Consider the following 16,218-nt stretch of genomic DNA (forward strand, 5'->3'; position numbering starts at 1 on the left):
GTGTCAGAGATGTCAGGGCCAATCGAACGTCTGAGGCATTCTGCAACTGAGATGACAAAGGCCCTCCACTGTGCAATTCACGCTGCTGTACTTCAGTGAAACCTTTTATGTCCATGTCAGACAGACATACTCAAATGTATCTGCTCCGCATGACATTGGTGACATTCTCTTTTGATAGCAGTGGACTTTCATTAGGCTGGATGTGTTAAAGTTATGTGAGCAGGAAAGGATGTGAACCCCACACTGAGTGCAGTTTACCATGTGCTATACACAAGGTCTTTGCTTAAAAAAGCTTTCAAATATTTCTCATATCTGTAGGTTGTTATTCTATCTGATTGTCATTTTGAGTCATTTCTGCACTCTTAACATCAGTGCATAATATGCAGAGGAACACAATTTAAGCAATAGTAGAATATACACTAAGCTGGAATTTGTTTCATATCACCAGGAATTCTATTGCAAGCAAACACCCTCACTCTTTATCTCCAGTTCATCATTAAAGAAGAGAACACTCCCTCTGGTATGCTCTAATAGCCCCATGCCATGTCAGATATGCAAAGCAATCATAAATCCACTTTAGCTTGTTAGTTTACTGCTGTTTTCTATCACCAGACAAGCACAAAGCAACTGGAATTTGTCAGTGAATCTGGCCCTAAATCACACTTCCTTTTTTTCTTTTTCAAGTGGTATTTTCAAGCCATGCCAAGTAATGACATTCCAGGGAAGAGTGTTACACCATATTCAGTGGCTTTCTAGTATGCAGATAGCTCAGTTCTCTGGAAGCACTGGTTGCATGGCACTCTTCAGGAAAAGGCAATCTGATCCCAGCCCTGTTGATGAATTAAATGGAATTTACTAGAGTAGTATGTACAAGTATATTCTTTGTGAAAGAGGTGCAGCAGCATTCAACAACTTAACTCATTTATTTGTTTTATTAAAACGTTCAGAAACATTAATCAAACTATAATTGTAGTGGAGAAAGTTTCTTCCTATCTTCCTTCTATTCGAACTGCGCTACATCTACATTGTACTGTTGTTTTATCAAGAGAAAACCAGAAGTATGAGTGACAATTAGGAAGATAGTACTGCACTGCTGAGTTTAAAAAGTCAGATCTGCACAAGGTTAAAAGACATGCATAGAAGATGCAAAGACATCTAGTGGCTAGTAAGCCTAGAGAAACAAAAGGTTTTCTTTAGCAAGACATAGAAACCTATAAAAGTCTCATTAACACCACATTCCAAAATTACCATGCTGGTTCCATAGCCAGACCAAATTAAGTGACAATACATTTGACAAGGATGCTGCAGGATGCTGCTGATACAAAAAAAAAATTATTTCTTTCACATGTCACTGACCCAAAGAAAACTATGAGATTACATCACAAGCTACTGAAACATTAGGATGATGAATACTCCTGTGGTCAGGGAACAACTTCATAAAATGTATCTTTGGAAATCATGGGACTTCAGTATTATTTTATTTTGCTTAATGTGACAGGAAAAAGAAGTCTGACTGTTTTTCTCAAAATCATGTATAACAACTTTAGTTGCCTTAAATAAGTACGTGGATCAAATTATCTACATGCTTAAAAAAAGAAAAGGAAAATTCAATACAAGTACATTTGGTCCATTGATAGACAGCAATCCAAGTAACCTAGGACAGGAGAAAAAGTATTTATATGGGGAGCCACTTTCCACATTTGTGACTTAATTGTCCAGCCTAGCAGGGCTTCAAATACAGGCAACCGTTTAAGGTAGTTAGGGAAATAAAGCCTATAACTGGGGTGGAGGACCATGTTTGTTAAAAAAAAAGAGAGAAAGAGATTTCATTAGTGTATATTCTTCTGCTCTTATTCCATGGGTGATCTATTTCATAGATATTCCACAGTGCTATAACTTAGTGGCACATGGCTTCTTAGAGTAAATTAGTGACGTAGAGGTTGGTATATATTAATGGCCTGATTTCACAAAGTCAAACAATGTGATCCATCTCCTCTCCAGGCTGAACTACCTCCCATCCCTTGGTCTTTTCAAAGGGCAAGTGCACTGCTTCCCCAAAGCATCCTGGTGGTCCTTCTTTGGACCATTCTCAGGAGTTGCACAATTACTTCTTTGGCATAAACAACTCAGAAGAGAAGTTAGGTAGAAACACTCCATTTTAAAGTTAATTCAGCATGTATTTGAAATATATATTTATAATCCAGTATCTGCAGGAGTTGTTCTCACCTAAACCTTCCTTTACACTGTTGAGCTTGAAATGTTTTTCTTTAGACTTTCATATCCCAAATGTCTCTGTATAGTATAAAACTCTATGTAGTATTCAATCACTCCCTTAGGTCTTTAACATCTCTCTCACTCTTTTTCTTTCTAATGATCTCTTTCTCTTTACATCTTATCTCCTTTTATACAAAAAAGGTATCCAAGAATATATTTCTAGATACTTTCAGAGAGAGCACTTTTAAACTGATAAGACTGTAAAGTTGCATCATGCCCCAAAAAGTTTCAGCTTTTTTTTCTCTGGTGTTTTGAGACTTACTTGGAAGAAGAAGAATAGCAGTAATAACTATAGTGCACTCTGAAGCAAAACCTGGCAATCTGTGATGCAATTTGAAATGAAACAAAAGAGAAGAAAACAAAACAAAAACAAAATAGTCCTTTTCTGACAGATACAAAATGTTTCTGTAACTATTTTGAAACAATTAAATTTCAAATTATTTTGAAAAAAATATATCTGTAGTTAGTTAACGTTTTAAAAAGAATACTCACTGTAAGCTGACAGTCTAAACCATTTTCTATCATATCCAATATTCATAATTAGATTCCAGAAGATTTCAAAGACCTATTAAAAAGAGAAGGATGGTATTTCTTATCAAAGTATTATAATTTTGATTATTACAAAGAAGACACTATTTGGCAGCTTTGGATAGGGAGTTCAAATTCAGCTTTAGGGGAAATACATTTTGGAATTGGCTAGTCAATTTTTTCCTTTGGTCCTTACTAAGATGACCTCTAATATATTCAACAAGCCAGAGAATGAGTGAATTGAGACACTTTATTGTGCCTTTAGATCCCTGTGCATCAAAATACTGCTTTTTTGAACTGAAATATTTCCTTCTGTTATCTAGACTCCTATGTATAAAAACACTTCACTGACCACAGCCTAATCTTTAGGCCAGAAAGGGAAGATATCCCTATGAGCATGATGATCCTTACAAGCTAGATGGTCAGAGCAGATTCAGGAGAGGAGGCCATATTTCTTGTTCCTGTTCCTAGCTTACTCAAAGCCTAGAAAAAATTAAACACAGCAAAAGTCCTTGTAGCTGATGCCAAAACATTCTTAATTGTTGCATAAAATATATCATCATATAGTCACTGGCTGTCCTTCTAAAAAAATGAAAGCAAAACCTCTTAGCATAAGTTACACTTGTCCAGAGTATATTGGTTGTATCAACTTTATCAGGGCAGATAGGCAAATGAATTTCAGATTCAGGACTCCAACTCTGATAGGTCAGATGCACAACCCTGTAAAAAGCAGAGTAATGCTGGGTATAGTTGGAAACATGAAAGTCAAAGAGGGAATTTTCTGTGACATTTAAGTACTTCAAGTTATGAGATACCTGAGTGTAGACAAATTTGTGTATATATATAATTTGAGTTTAAACTCTCAGTACCTACATAATTCCTGAGATGTGATCTAGCTCCTACTGTAATCATACCAGTTTTTCTCTTTGGTTTCCCTGGTTGTTTACATCTAACCTGCGCTCTCAAAGTCAGAAGTTTTTTTCCAAAATTGTAATTTCAAAAGAGTGAGATAACTGCAGATGAACCAGCCTTGTTTAAATATCTCGGACAAAAGAGAATCACATGTGCTAAATGCCAAAACACATGCCAAAGGTGGTTCTATCCTACGTTTGTGAAATATTTTCTAATGAAAATTTAATCTAACATAGCACATTTCTACTAAGGATTTTAGTTTTCTAATAAAATTCACTTTCCTAAGCATGCCTAACTGCTTCTACTTACAAGCAGGATTTCAGTGTCTTTAAGAGAGTTAGATTATGACACACCGTCTTCAGTTAAGGAAGGGTCGTACAGGAATCCACTGCAGCATGTTTTACTGGATGAGGAAAAGTGTGACCAGTGTATGTGAAGATGAAGTCCACCTGTGCAGTACTATTACAGATCAAAAATCTTACGAGACTTCTAAAGCTATTGAGTACATTAAGGATTTGGAACAAAAAAACTGCTTAGGATTTGCAATGGGAAGATCAAGGCAGCAATTTATCTCCTATATTACTGGAGAGAGGGAAGAACAAATTCTCAAGGGACTGCAAACGGACTAATCTTCATGAGGAAAGAAAAGTTGTATGAAATCCTAGATGTCTCATGAAGAATCCAAGTCACTTCTGAGAGATAAAGAACTGAGCATAAAGTATTACCAGCATTTTAATGTATTTTAACAACTCCTTCTTGCCTCAAGAATTATTAATATCTAATTATTTGGAGCTTTTAATTCTTTTGCCATTTTCTGCATTTCAGCCACCATCAAAGGGAAAAAAAAATAAAAGAAAGCACAATAGCAGGTATGTATAAATGTTCAGAATTCAAAACCTGTTGACAGTGTCTTATATATTAAATGAACTATCAGAAACCTTTAGATCAGTTTTTTGATCATAAATTAACATAAATAATCATAAATAACACAAAGGATAATCAAGTCTAGACGTATTTAGGCATGTATGGATCACTTCTAACATGCTTTTAACACTAAAAAAAGATGTTGTTGGCATTACTGCTGGTGATAGAAAATGTTTTCACAAGTTTATTAAGTAGGAAGCAGAGTGATCTCAGCAGGCATAGAAAAAATCTTTCGGATGCTCTAAACTTAGCATTTGTTACCGTATGATTTCCTCAGACAGAAAATTTATTACTGCTGAACAGACCCTGAACTATGCACTGAAAAGTATCTATTAAAGTCTTATCTCTGTATCAATGGCACAAATATATTTTACCAGGACCAGTATAATATCCATCTATTCAATTCTGTCCACACGGCCATAATTTGAGACCAATACTAATTCTCATTCAGTCTGTTCATACTGACAAATTAACAGATGTAGGCTTTAATTTCCTACCATCTCTGTAGCCTTTTACTGAAATATTAATATCAGAGCACAGAAAAGCCACACAACTGTATGTAACTAATGATAGGATTTGCAGAATTACCACAAAGCTGTACCAGATGATAGATATTCAGACTAGATATTAAGAAAAATTTGTTTATAGTAAGGGTGATCAAACACTGGAACAGGCTTCCTGGTGAAGTGGTTGATTCCCCAAGCCTGTTAATATTCAAGAAGCATTTGGATAATGCCATCAATAATACACTTTAATTTTTGTTTAGCCTTGAAGTGGTCAGGTAGTTGGACTTGATGATCTTTGTAGATCCCTTTCAGCTGAACTATTCTCCCCTCCTTTCCTTAGAGTAGAAATCCAGACTACTCTCATGATCTCTGTTCAATCTCAACATTACAAAATACTTATTTGCTGAAAGTAACTGGCCACTGGCACAGGTCTCCCAGAGATGTGTGGAATCTCCCAGCCTGTAGATACCTAAAAGCTATCTAGGCATCATCTTGGGCAACCTTCTCCAGGTGGCCTTGCTTGAGAACTGGTTTGGACCAGACAGCCACCGGAGGTCCCCTCCTATCTCAGCCAGTGATTTGTGATCTTTGATGACAACAAATGAAGCCTCACAGATTAAGGCTTTTACCATCACAAGGAAGGATGGTAAGTAACTGGGAGAATGTAGGTAAGTTCCAAATATTTAGTATGAAAGAGCACCTCAAGCTACATCTTACCTAGTTTTCAACTTATCATATCCACCACATATTTTTCCACAAGCCCTCTAAACTTCAGTAATTGTCTTTTACTAACTCTGACTACTGAGAATGTGGGAAGAGAGCAGAACACAGGTCATTGGAACTCCTACATGATAATCCAAAATGAACCACAACAAACATGAAACACCTGCCAACTTTAAAATGCATTTCTTATTTTAGCAGTCGGTTACTCAAAGTCTCTCTATCAGTGAGAGTTACCTGTTCATGTAAGATGTAGAAGCTGTTTCACATTCCCTCTTTAATAACTTCATTCTGGTAAAGCCAAATTCTCTTTCTTTCTAGGTTGATTAATGTTTCAGGTGAGAAGTCCAAAGACGTTTTCACCCAGTGAGGTATAATTCCCTTTTCAGTCCACAGCTCTCTAGAAGCTCTTTCATTTAAAAAGGAATTCAGAATGAATCTTCTTGTATTCATCCATGGTTATTTGTGGTGATGTCTGAAGTCCTTAACTCCATAATTTAAAATACATTACACACTTTTTTCAGCTTCCTGATTATTTGTTAAGTACTTTTCTTCTGATAGCATTCAAAGAAACCTTCCAAGCCTACATTTACACATCAGTTCAGGGACCAGCTGTGTTTTATAATCCTGGCAAGAGTTTATCTTTCTGGAATTCACAGGAGTCTTTTGAGATGGAACAAGATTTCCTTTATTTTGAGTGGTCTCATGAAGGAAATACAACGCATGATCTGTAAAACACCTTTTTCTGTTACATTCCCAAATCACAGTTTAGGTAATCAGCAGTTGAATCTTGTAATTTGCTATGAATATGCTTGCTTTGGTTGGATATTTAAAACCACATAACAAAAATTTGTGATGCTTCTGTCAAGTTGCATTCATTTCAGACTTGGGAACTACTTAAGTACTTAATGAAGTGTTTTCACACAGAAAATCATGGGTGAACTCTAGTAAGCTTGGATAAACCAACAGATGTCCAAATGATTATTTAAAAGTCTTTTGAACTTAATCAAGTCATGTTTCATGACAATCTTACGTCAAGCTTCTCTCAAAAGGTTCCTGTCTTTGACTGGAGTATATTCCTTAGAATATATGACAAACACATAAATAATCCAATAGTAAATAACACCCTGTAAGTATTTTAAAATGAAGTTAACCCAATTTGATAGGTTTGATTTTGGAAAGGGTTTTAGTTCAATTCATTTCAATGATGGAAGAAACTGTATTTCCTATAATCTCTCTTTTTTTTTTTTAATAACATTAATTATTTTTAAAAAGTATTAGGAATTATAATGAAAAAATATCAATCAGTTATGCTGAAGTAGGAAATTATACTTAGAAAAGATTCTATAGTGACCGCATGTTCTTTTTATGTTACATTTAAACACAGCAAAAGAAATAGCAGAAGAAAGAAATTAAGAGAGAAGAACAAGAAAAGAGTAAAAAATTGAAAAGGGAAAAAAATCTACAGAAAGAAAAAAAAAGAACTTATGATTCAAATTCAAATGCCTAGAATCATGTTAGGAATTAGGAGCTGATTTGTTGTATCAACAGCCAACACCAATGTGGCATTGTTGAAGTCACTAACACCTTTGCATCAGTTTTTCCACCTTTAACAAGTATATTTGTCAGCATAGAAGTAATGGTTGAAATTAGATTATCTTTTGTAAGATGAAAACTAATGCTTGGAATCTTAAGCCTTCCAAAGGCTGTCCAGTTATTATCTAGCTTACTAGAGCTTTAAAGCATAAAACATTGTGACAAGATTGTCTCAGTAGATCACAAACAGCCAATACAAATGTTTTTTCCTCACATATAGAAATAAATCATTTGTATAAAATAGAAAATGCCTGCTGTGCTTTTTATGAAAATAACAGTAGCACTTCAGACAATGAAGCTGAGGGTGGGACTACTAACAGTTATAAATACAACATTAACAACGTCATTGTATTTCCCTTGACTTCCACACTTCTATCTCTGGGGAAATAAAGGCCCTGTTACTTACTAACTTGAATTCCTGTCATTGTGCTTTGAGAATCAGTTGCTTGAGATGAAAATATACAACATATACCTAAGGTTATCATATCTGGGGTCATACACAAGCACGAATGTATAGTTGAAATAAATATTTTTATTTTATTATTTTCATTTCTTCTTTTTTTTTTCTTTATTTTTTTTTTTCTTTTGTGAAAGGGACACAGGCGGAGAGAGCTTCAATAAACCAGAAATTAAAAAAAAAACTATTAAAGTGGTAGCAGAAATGTAGTGAGAAAGTGAAAGATTTCCCGTAGTAATTTTACTAGAAAATAACCACTCTGTACTGTGATAACGATAATGTCATTATTAAGTTTTTGGTCTGTCCAAAGCGATGATGTCTCAAGTTTTGCAAAAATAACAATTCCATAATTTCTTTTCCAATTTCTTTCCCTCCTTCTTGTCACTATACTGTTAAAATGGACTGATGACATCAAAACACACTGTTCTCACACTATTTAGTTTTCTAATAGATGTATGATTAAAGAGATATCTAAATTAAGAGCATTATTGCTCTAAGTTTCCTTTGTTGTCATTAGGACAGGGAGGTCCTGCAGATTCTTACTCAGCAGATGTTGATTTCCCAAATCACTCTTCGCAGATTTTATTATTTCCTACTGAATCTAGGAGTTCTAGGAAAACAAATTCTAAATTCAAATGACTTTCACTATGTATTTTTCAAACAACTTGCATGGTCTGCATGACAGTTTAAGATTCTCCAGTCAATACCTTTTTTCAGTGTAATTTGTGAAATCTCCATTCAATTTACTTTTTGAACAGTAATCATTTCTACATTTTCAGACCTTCTGAAACATTTTCATTATCATGATGTTCAATACAAATTATCAGAGCACACTGCCTTTTCAAATACACACACACACAAAATCTTTTTTTTTTCTATAATGTAGAATATCCTGTTTCCTTTACTCATTACATATTTATTAAACCTGGATTTTGTCCATAAAATATGTCACTGCTGCTGATTTATTGCTTTTGTTATCAATATTTTTAACAAAGATAATTGAATTAATCAAATATATTTATTATTAATGATGCTATCTGTCCCTCCAGAAGCCCAATGGGAGAGATGTTACTGATTTTCAGAAGAATAGGACTGAATCAAAATTATTTGACTCAGTGCCAATAAAAAGTTTGTTTTGATCTAAGCTTTTGGCTAGTTTCTACCACCAAAAATAGAGATAAAGGAAATGTTTCCTCTTGACCATGAATATTAACCCATTTGAATCAAAGTATGTGTTACACTCTGACAGCCAGTTTAGAAATGGAAATTGTAAGGAACAGGCAATAAGCTGTTTTCTAGAAAAAATAATCCTAATTTACTAGTGGTGACTGAAGTTATACATAGCTAATTAGTGTGTCAGGGCACAGATAGAGAGCAGAGACTTTAATGACAAAAAAGTCTCTGTCACGTAGTTTACTTTTGATTGAGTAAAAAATGTATGTGATAAAATGTGGAAAAATGAGGCATCTCAAGAAGTTTGGCTAACAGGAGTTGAAAAAAAGCTTATTATCTTTTTAACTTATGTATCCTATCCTAAACATTCTCCCTGAACTAAAGCTTAGACACTGGTGTTCATCTCACCAAGTTTGAAATATCTAGAATCTTGACAATTAATTCTGAGCTAGTCACTGTGCTCTCAATAGTCTCAACAGGAAGAGAGTAGTAGATAATCCAGAAGGCAAATCTCCTGATCAGTCTTTTGCCCTACTCTGCAGATGCAATTAATCACCTTCAGAGGCACCTGTTTTCATTCAAGCACAGAAATAGAAGATACTTCAGGTTCAGAACCCTTCACACAGATGTCTAGCTCTGAAATTATTCTCATGTGTAGCACAGCCTCTAGCATACGTTTTGTAGAGAAGCAAGGAAATCAGGAAAAACAGAGCTCCACTTAGCCAGAATCTGTCTGCAGTTGCCTAGTCATTGCTGAAGGCCTCATTTGCATCAGACTCTTTGAAACATAACACTGAAATGACAGATATTCTACAGCCAGCCTGCAGTGACCCATTAACTTATTTAGATGGCTCTGCATCTAGATCTAAAAATGGATAGACTTTTCCACTTTCCTACTCTACAGCTGTCAGTCCCCTCAGTTGAGTCTGAAACTCCCCTCTTTTTTGCCAGATGACCCTTTTCTTTCAGCTGCTCATTTATATGTTGCCTGTGTTATAAGTTGATCCAGACCTCACTGTGAAAGCTCCACCTGCTTATATTTGAGATGAGTGGCTCACAGCTGCATGACATTCCTCCCTAGACAGAAGACAACTCCAATTTCAACCATAACCCTGTCTTTGAGGCTTCCCTGGAACATGCAGTTCATACCTGCATCGATAAATACAATTATCCTGAGAACCTGGCATGACCCAGCTTACTTATAGGCATCTAAGTACTCTTTATTCACACACAAACCAAGGTGGTTGTGTCCAGATTTCTTACTGTAACAGTCTATATCACGCATTATCCCCATAAAGCACCCAAGAATTATTTAGCACAGCAATAGTTAGCACAGACGTAACTACATTGTGGTGCAGGTGTCTGCTAAACAGCTTTATCCATACATTAGTTCATAAGAAAAAGGTGGAATTACTCCTTGTTTGTCAAATCTTGCTCTTATACTACAGTGTTTAGGTAGGTAACTGTTCATGGTACTTAATAGGCTAATGTGCTCTTGAAGCAAATCACCTGCCAAGGGAGAGGCAATAAGAGGGATGTGAAACTTTCGTAGATGTCCTCTGACTAACATTCTCAAGACCATTTTCATCAATCAGCCATTGATATGTAGGAACCACAGATGTACATGTTTGCAGCTACCATCAAAAAGTTAGGGAAGGAACAAATTTCTCTGTTACCTACTTTTTGTTCCTGACCCAAGAAATATACACATCAGTTTTCTCTTTGGCCTATTGAGCTTATTGGAGTTTAAATATTAAAAGGGTTAGTGAAAGTGTTCCTTAAAACAGCAGCTGAAAGAAAGAGTGATGAGAAAGGCAGCAAACTGTCTCTTTTCTTATCAGTAAGGGCAAGCACAGAGATACTCTGGCAGACACATTGCTGGTCTGATGTATATCACTACTAACTAGCCCTAACCAACAAGCAGCAGTAAATCTGCACTGCTACACTTCTCAATTCCTAAAAGAGACACAAATTTATTAGGAATTAAGCTGGTTACATTGGCACTAACAAGTAACTTTTGGCAAATTGGATGTTGCTATAAAGGAATCATACAACAGAGAAAACTGCAATTGCATTCTGAGATATTATAGTATTTTATCTTCCTTGCCCTAATTCTCATGGCTTTTTGCCCTTTGCATCTGGGCTTCTGGCATGACACAACTATGAAAGAAATGTACATTTCAGTTAAGTGATTCAAAGGAAGAGTTGCATCAATCATAATGCACAGGAATCATGTCTGAGGGATCCAACTTGTATTTATCCAGGAAATTCCCACTAAAATAAAGTGTCTTGTTTGCAAGGGCATTCTGTGTCTAAAATAGAGGAAGCAGTGATCCTCATTCACGTCATCAGAATAAGGAGGCAATGCATCTGTAGTGAGGATATGGGCTAAAGGGTTATCATTCTCTTACATTTGACTAAAAATACAACTTTGGCACTTTATTTTTAACATAATAGAAGCAAGTTCTTTCTGCTGACAATGAGCAGAAATAGGGGAAGTGGCTCAGATATAAGAAAACATTCTCTGTCATTTCTCCCAAATTAGAATGACCCTTTGTAATCTGCAATATTTATACTTGCTTTTCTTTATTATCACTTAAGTTTCCTATACAAATCCTATAACAAACAAACAAACAAACAAAAGCAACAACCACAGAAGGGACAAGGAAACAAGTGAAATATATCTATTGCCAAATTACTGTCCTGACTAGAAACCAGAATTGTGGAAGTGACCATGTACTGAGTTTTCTGTGAATTAAAGTTGTTTCCAAAAAGAACTCTGCTGAATTTGCTTAATCAAACTGAATGCATACTGCAGGTAATATGATGTGATGCAATGATGTGAATTTTTGTTCAGTTTATAAGTACATTTTATATGGTCTCATTCTAAAAGTCAGTCACATATCAATGTCAGACACACCAGAGAAGAGGCATACAAGGCAAAGAGGTAACTTAATTAACTATTTGCTCTACTGTGCACATTAATGAGCACAGAGAGACAAAGGTGAGCTAGAATTGGCTTTGTAAGCCACTGGCATCATGGAAAATGAGAAATGAGTGGTGGTTAAGACTTGGAATGGTGAGAATGATATGAGGCAGAAGAATCATGAAACCACAACTACATGTCACTTTTGAAGATGTAAGCTATGTACATGAAGAATTTATTCCTTGAGAACAGAGATTATCAAGAGACACTCATTTGGATTGAAGCTTGGAACTAGCTCTCCAAGGCTTTGTCACATAGGTGTAGAGTCCTCCTGGAACCTAAAGCTGAAATTTCAGAAGAGAATTAGAAGAACTTTATCCTGCCTGCTTATGGTAGAATTACAACCCTCATTCAGTTATGATGAAGACAATAAATATGTCTATAAGAAGACACTGGCTTTGTGAAGGACTTAGAGGAGTTTCAAGCCTCTGAAAATAGAAAATGAGCAAAATCAAGATTCCAAAGGTAAAAATTGACATAGTAGAAGAAAGATAAACAAATCTAATTTATGAAGAATAAGTAGGAATAAAGCAGTAAATCTGAATACCATTTTTCTTCCAGAACCTGAAAATACCTGGATCATGCTGTTAGCCTGCACGTATGTGAATATGGAGGTTTCTCTGGGTCTTAGATTCATGTCATACTCAGAAGCTTTGAGGAAAGAGAACTAGAGAAGAAACCAGAGGATTGCTCTGAGAAGAAACAGTATTCTGTGTCTTTGGCTTCCGGGAAAGTTCAAATTCTTCTATGGAAAAATTTCAGTAGATGAGGTCAAGGCTACATTAAGTACATGAGATATCACAGGAAGAGAAATGCCAGAAGTGCAGTTTCAATGACTGGATGAAAAAGCCAAAAAAGATCAGGAAAAGTGAAAAAAAGAAATTAACTTCTGAGTATAGTTAACAAAAGAGAAGAGATAGCACTGAACCTTGAATACTATATTTGTACCCAATGCAAACAATGGAAAAATTAAATTAGAATGGAGAGAGTGCGATATTAGAGAAGCTTATTTGGAAAGACGAATGCCAGCTGTAGGGTGTCCCCAGCTCAAAAAACTGTGAGAGGAGTGGTAAGGAGCTCATTTCTAATTGATTCTGGGGAGAATATGATTATGCTGGCCTGGAAGCTTAAGAAAAAAAGGTATAGGGACACTTCTTTAGCAAAGAAGAGAGGAAAGGAAGGGTCATGAAGGGAAAGTCACTGAAAGATGATATGTAAAGGTCAAGGAGGGGGAGAGAGCTAAAAATAAGTTGGGGGAACTTTTACTTGAAGAAATCAAAATGTATTTTTGAGTGGGAAGTAACTTTGGAAAGTTCTTCCTGAAACAAGAATACCCTACTTCTTGGAGGAAAAAAAATAAAAAATAGATTGCCATTAGGAGCAAAGAGGTCCACTTCAGAGAACAGTGGCTTGATCTGAGAACGGATACATAACCAAATGAATCTACAGAGATTTACTGTTAAGTCTGCAGACTCAAAAACAAGCAAGGGAATGTTCTGTTAATGATTATAAGTGGAATGGGCATAATGGAGCACAAGTGTATGCAAGCCAGATGGAGAGTTCTGGGCACCCCCAAACAAAAGAGATATGGAGCTACTAGATAGAGTTCAGCTTAGATGATTAAAGGGTTAGACAATCTTTCATACCAGGAGAGACTGAGAGAGCTGGGACTGTTCAGCTGGAGAAGAGGATGCTCAGAGGGGAATCTTGACAACATGTATAAATGTCTGCAGAGAAGATGCCAGGCCCTTTTAATTGGTACCCAGTGCCAGGACAAGAGGCAATGGGAACAAACAGGTTGTTTCCTCTGAACACCATGAAACATTTTATTGTGAGGATATCTGAGCACTGGCATAGGTTGCCCAGAGACACAGAGTCTCCCACCTTGGAGATATTTAAAAGCCAACTGGACATGGGCCTGGGCACCCTGCTATGGGTGTCCCTGCTCAAGAGGGAGTCAGAAAAGCTGGAAGCAGGAGTCCCTTCCAACCTCAGCAATTCTGTAATTCTGTGAAGTGTAGTCATGATGGTACCAATGGCTACCAAGAGAAAGAGAAAAAGAGAAAAAGAGAAAAAGAGAAAGAGAAAGAGAAAGAGAAAGGGAAAGAGAAAGAGAAAGAGAAAGAGAAAGAGAAAGAGAAAGAGAAAGAGAAAGAGAAAGAGAGAGAGAGAGAGAGAGAGGGAGAGGGAGAGGGAGAGGGAGAGGAAGGAGGAAGAGGAAGGAGGAAGAGGAAGAGGAAGGAGGAAGAGGAAGAGGAAGAGGAAGAGGAAGAGGAAGAGGAAGAGGAAGAGGAAGAGGAAGAGGAAGAGGAAGAGGAAGAGGAAGAGGAAGAGGAAGAGGAAGAGGAAGAGAGAGGGGTGGTTCCAATACACCTGGGGGGGGAAGGGACAGTAAACTAAATAAATGTCTTTTGTGTAGCAACAGGATGATTTCTTTTTATAGAAGTCTTTAAGCTCCCAATGTGCTGAAATAATGAGAAATATGTGTAGAGCGAAATAGAAGATTTTGAAGCTAGAATCATATTGGTAATATCAATAATAAAGTTAGGGTTTGAGACTTCTTACAGAGGCCATCTTCTATAAAACAAAACAAAAGCAAATAGAAAAAAAGCAAAACAAACAAACAAACAAACACCACATCCCCAACATCTGAAAACAGAATTCTAGTATTCTTTTAGCTAACAGCATAGGATCTCCTAGCACTAACGACAAATGTCTGTAAAATGAACACTCAGTTTGAGTATCAGATGAAGGGCAAAGTAGGTCTTACTTTACAACCACATTTTTTTAACTGGTGAAGACTACATATTGCTGCAAAACACCCAAAATAACAAAAACATATATCTGTGTTCAATATTGTAAGGACTGAATTTGATTAGTCCCTAAGAAGTAATGCATCTGTAGTAGCTACAGAATGTTTATGTCAAATACAAAGCCTTCACCAGTACCTTGAAAAGTATAACTGAAGTACCAATCTCAGCAAATATCTGTACAGATGTGATAAAAGGCAGTTTCCGTTCATGAGATGATGATCTAGGTCTCCCAGATAACTCTTACAAAAACTATGATCAGTATGGCAGGTAGTATTGAGAGATTCCTAAAAAGTATCATGCAGCTTCAATCTTCACCAGTGGGACAGAAGAGACTGCCCTACCCTTCTCTGCATTGAGAGCTAGTGAGCTACCCAGCTTTTCCCATGGAATTACATTGCCAACATCCAAGACTGAGAAAATGACTAAGCATTTTTTATCTACAGTTCAATGCTTGTTTGAAATAAACGTGTGTAGCTTTTCCAAATGTATGAACAGTGGAGACCTATTTAGACATGTAAGATTTCTGCACTTCTTATATGTATAGGAGCATATATTGATAGGGTTTGATAGAAGTCTCCTTAAAGGAAAAACCGTCTTATAAATGGAGGTGACTCTTGAAGACATGCAGAAGTTCCCAGGTATTACTTCGGCTATTAGGATGGGCTGCCATAATACTGTGCAGAAGATGTTCTGGTGTCAAGAACTGATTCTCTTCAGCCCTGTATAGGGCTGCCCCCACAGAAACAGATTTGGTATGGAGGTAGTTGGAACAATCCAAAACAGGGGCTACATGGAGAAAAATAGAGTCTGCATCTTGAAAGATCTCTGTTTGGCCCTCTTTTATTTCACAACTTTTTTTTTTTTCATTCTAGCAATTTTTAGCAAAAAAAAAAAAAAAAAAAGAGAGAGGATATTTAGACTGAATATAGGATGAAGTTTTTTACAATAAGGGCACTTGTAATAAGGATTGCACAGAGGGGTGGTGAATGCCCCATCCCTGGAGACATTCCAGGCTGGATGATGCTCTGAGCAACCTGATGCATCTGTAGGTGTCTCTGTTCACTGCAGGGCAGTTGGACTAGATGGTCTTTAAGGGTCCTTTCCAACTCAAATGATTCTATGCTTCTATGAATTTACTGCTACACAATTGTATCTATGCAATTTAAATTCAGTACATGCTGGTGGATTCATTCTACCAAGATGAATGTTGTGTTTGTATGACATGACCACACTTGCAGAAAAGTATGGATGAGTAAATCATTGCACCTCTGGTTGAGCTCAGACATTTTGTCTGGAAATTAATTTAATTCAAACTTGAAAGGTTTGCCT

The 16,218-nt window shown here is 36.3% G+C and overlaps 1 long non-coding RNA gene across 1 annotated transcript in view; it reads left to right on the plus strand.

Moving 5' to 3' along the window:
- LOC149920167 (uncharacterized) overlaps positions 1-6,351 on the plus strand; it is a 28,138-nt gene extending 21,787 nt beyond the window's left edge. Inside the window, exons 2-3 of the long non-coding RNA XR_016461362.1 lie at positions 4,540-4,583; positions 5,655-6,351. This is a non-coding gene — a long non-coding RNA (uncharacterized LOC149920167). The remainder of the gene's footprint in view (positions 1-4,539; positions 4,584-5,654) is intronic.
- Positions 6,352-16,218: the final 9,867 nt, after the last annotated feature.

This window comes from Phasianus colchicus, chromosome 1 (genome assembly GCF_987193195.1).
Source record: "Phasianus colchicus chromosome 1, bPhaCol1.hap1.1, whole genome shotgun sequence".
NCBI lineage: Eukaryota > Metazoa > Chordata > Aves > Galliformes > Phasianidae > Phasianus > Phasianus colchicus.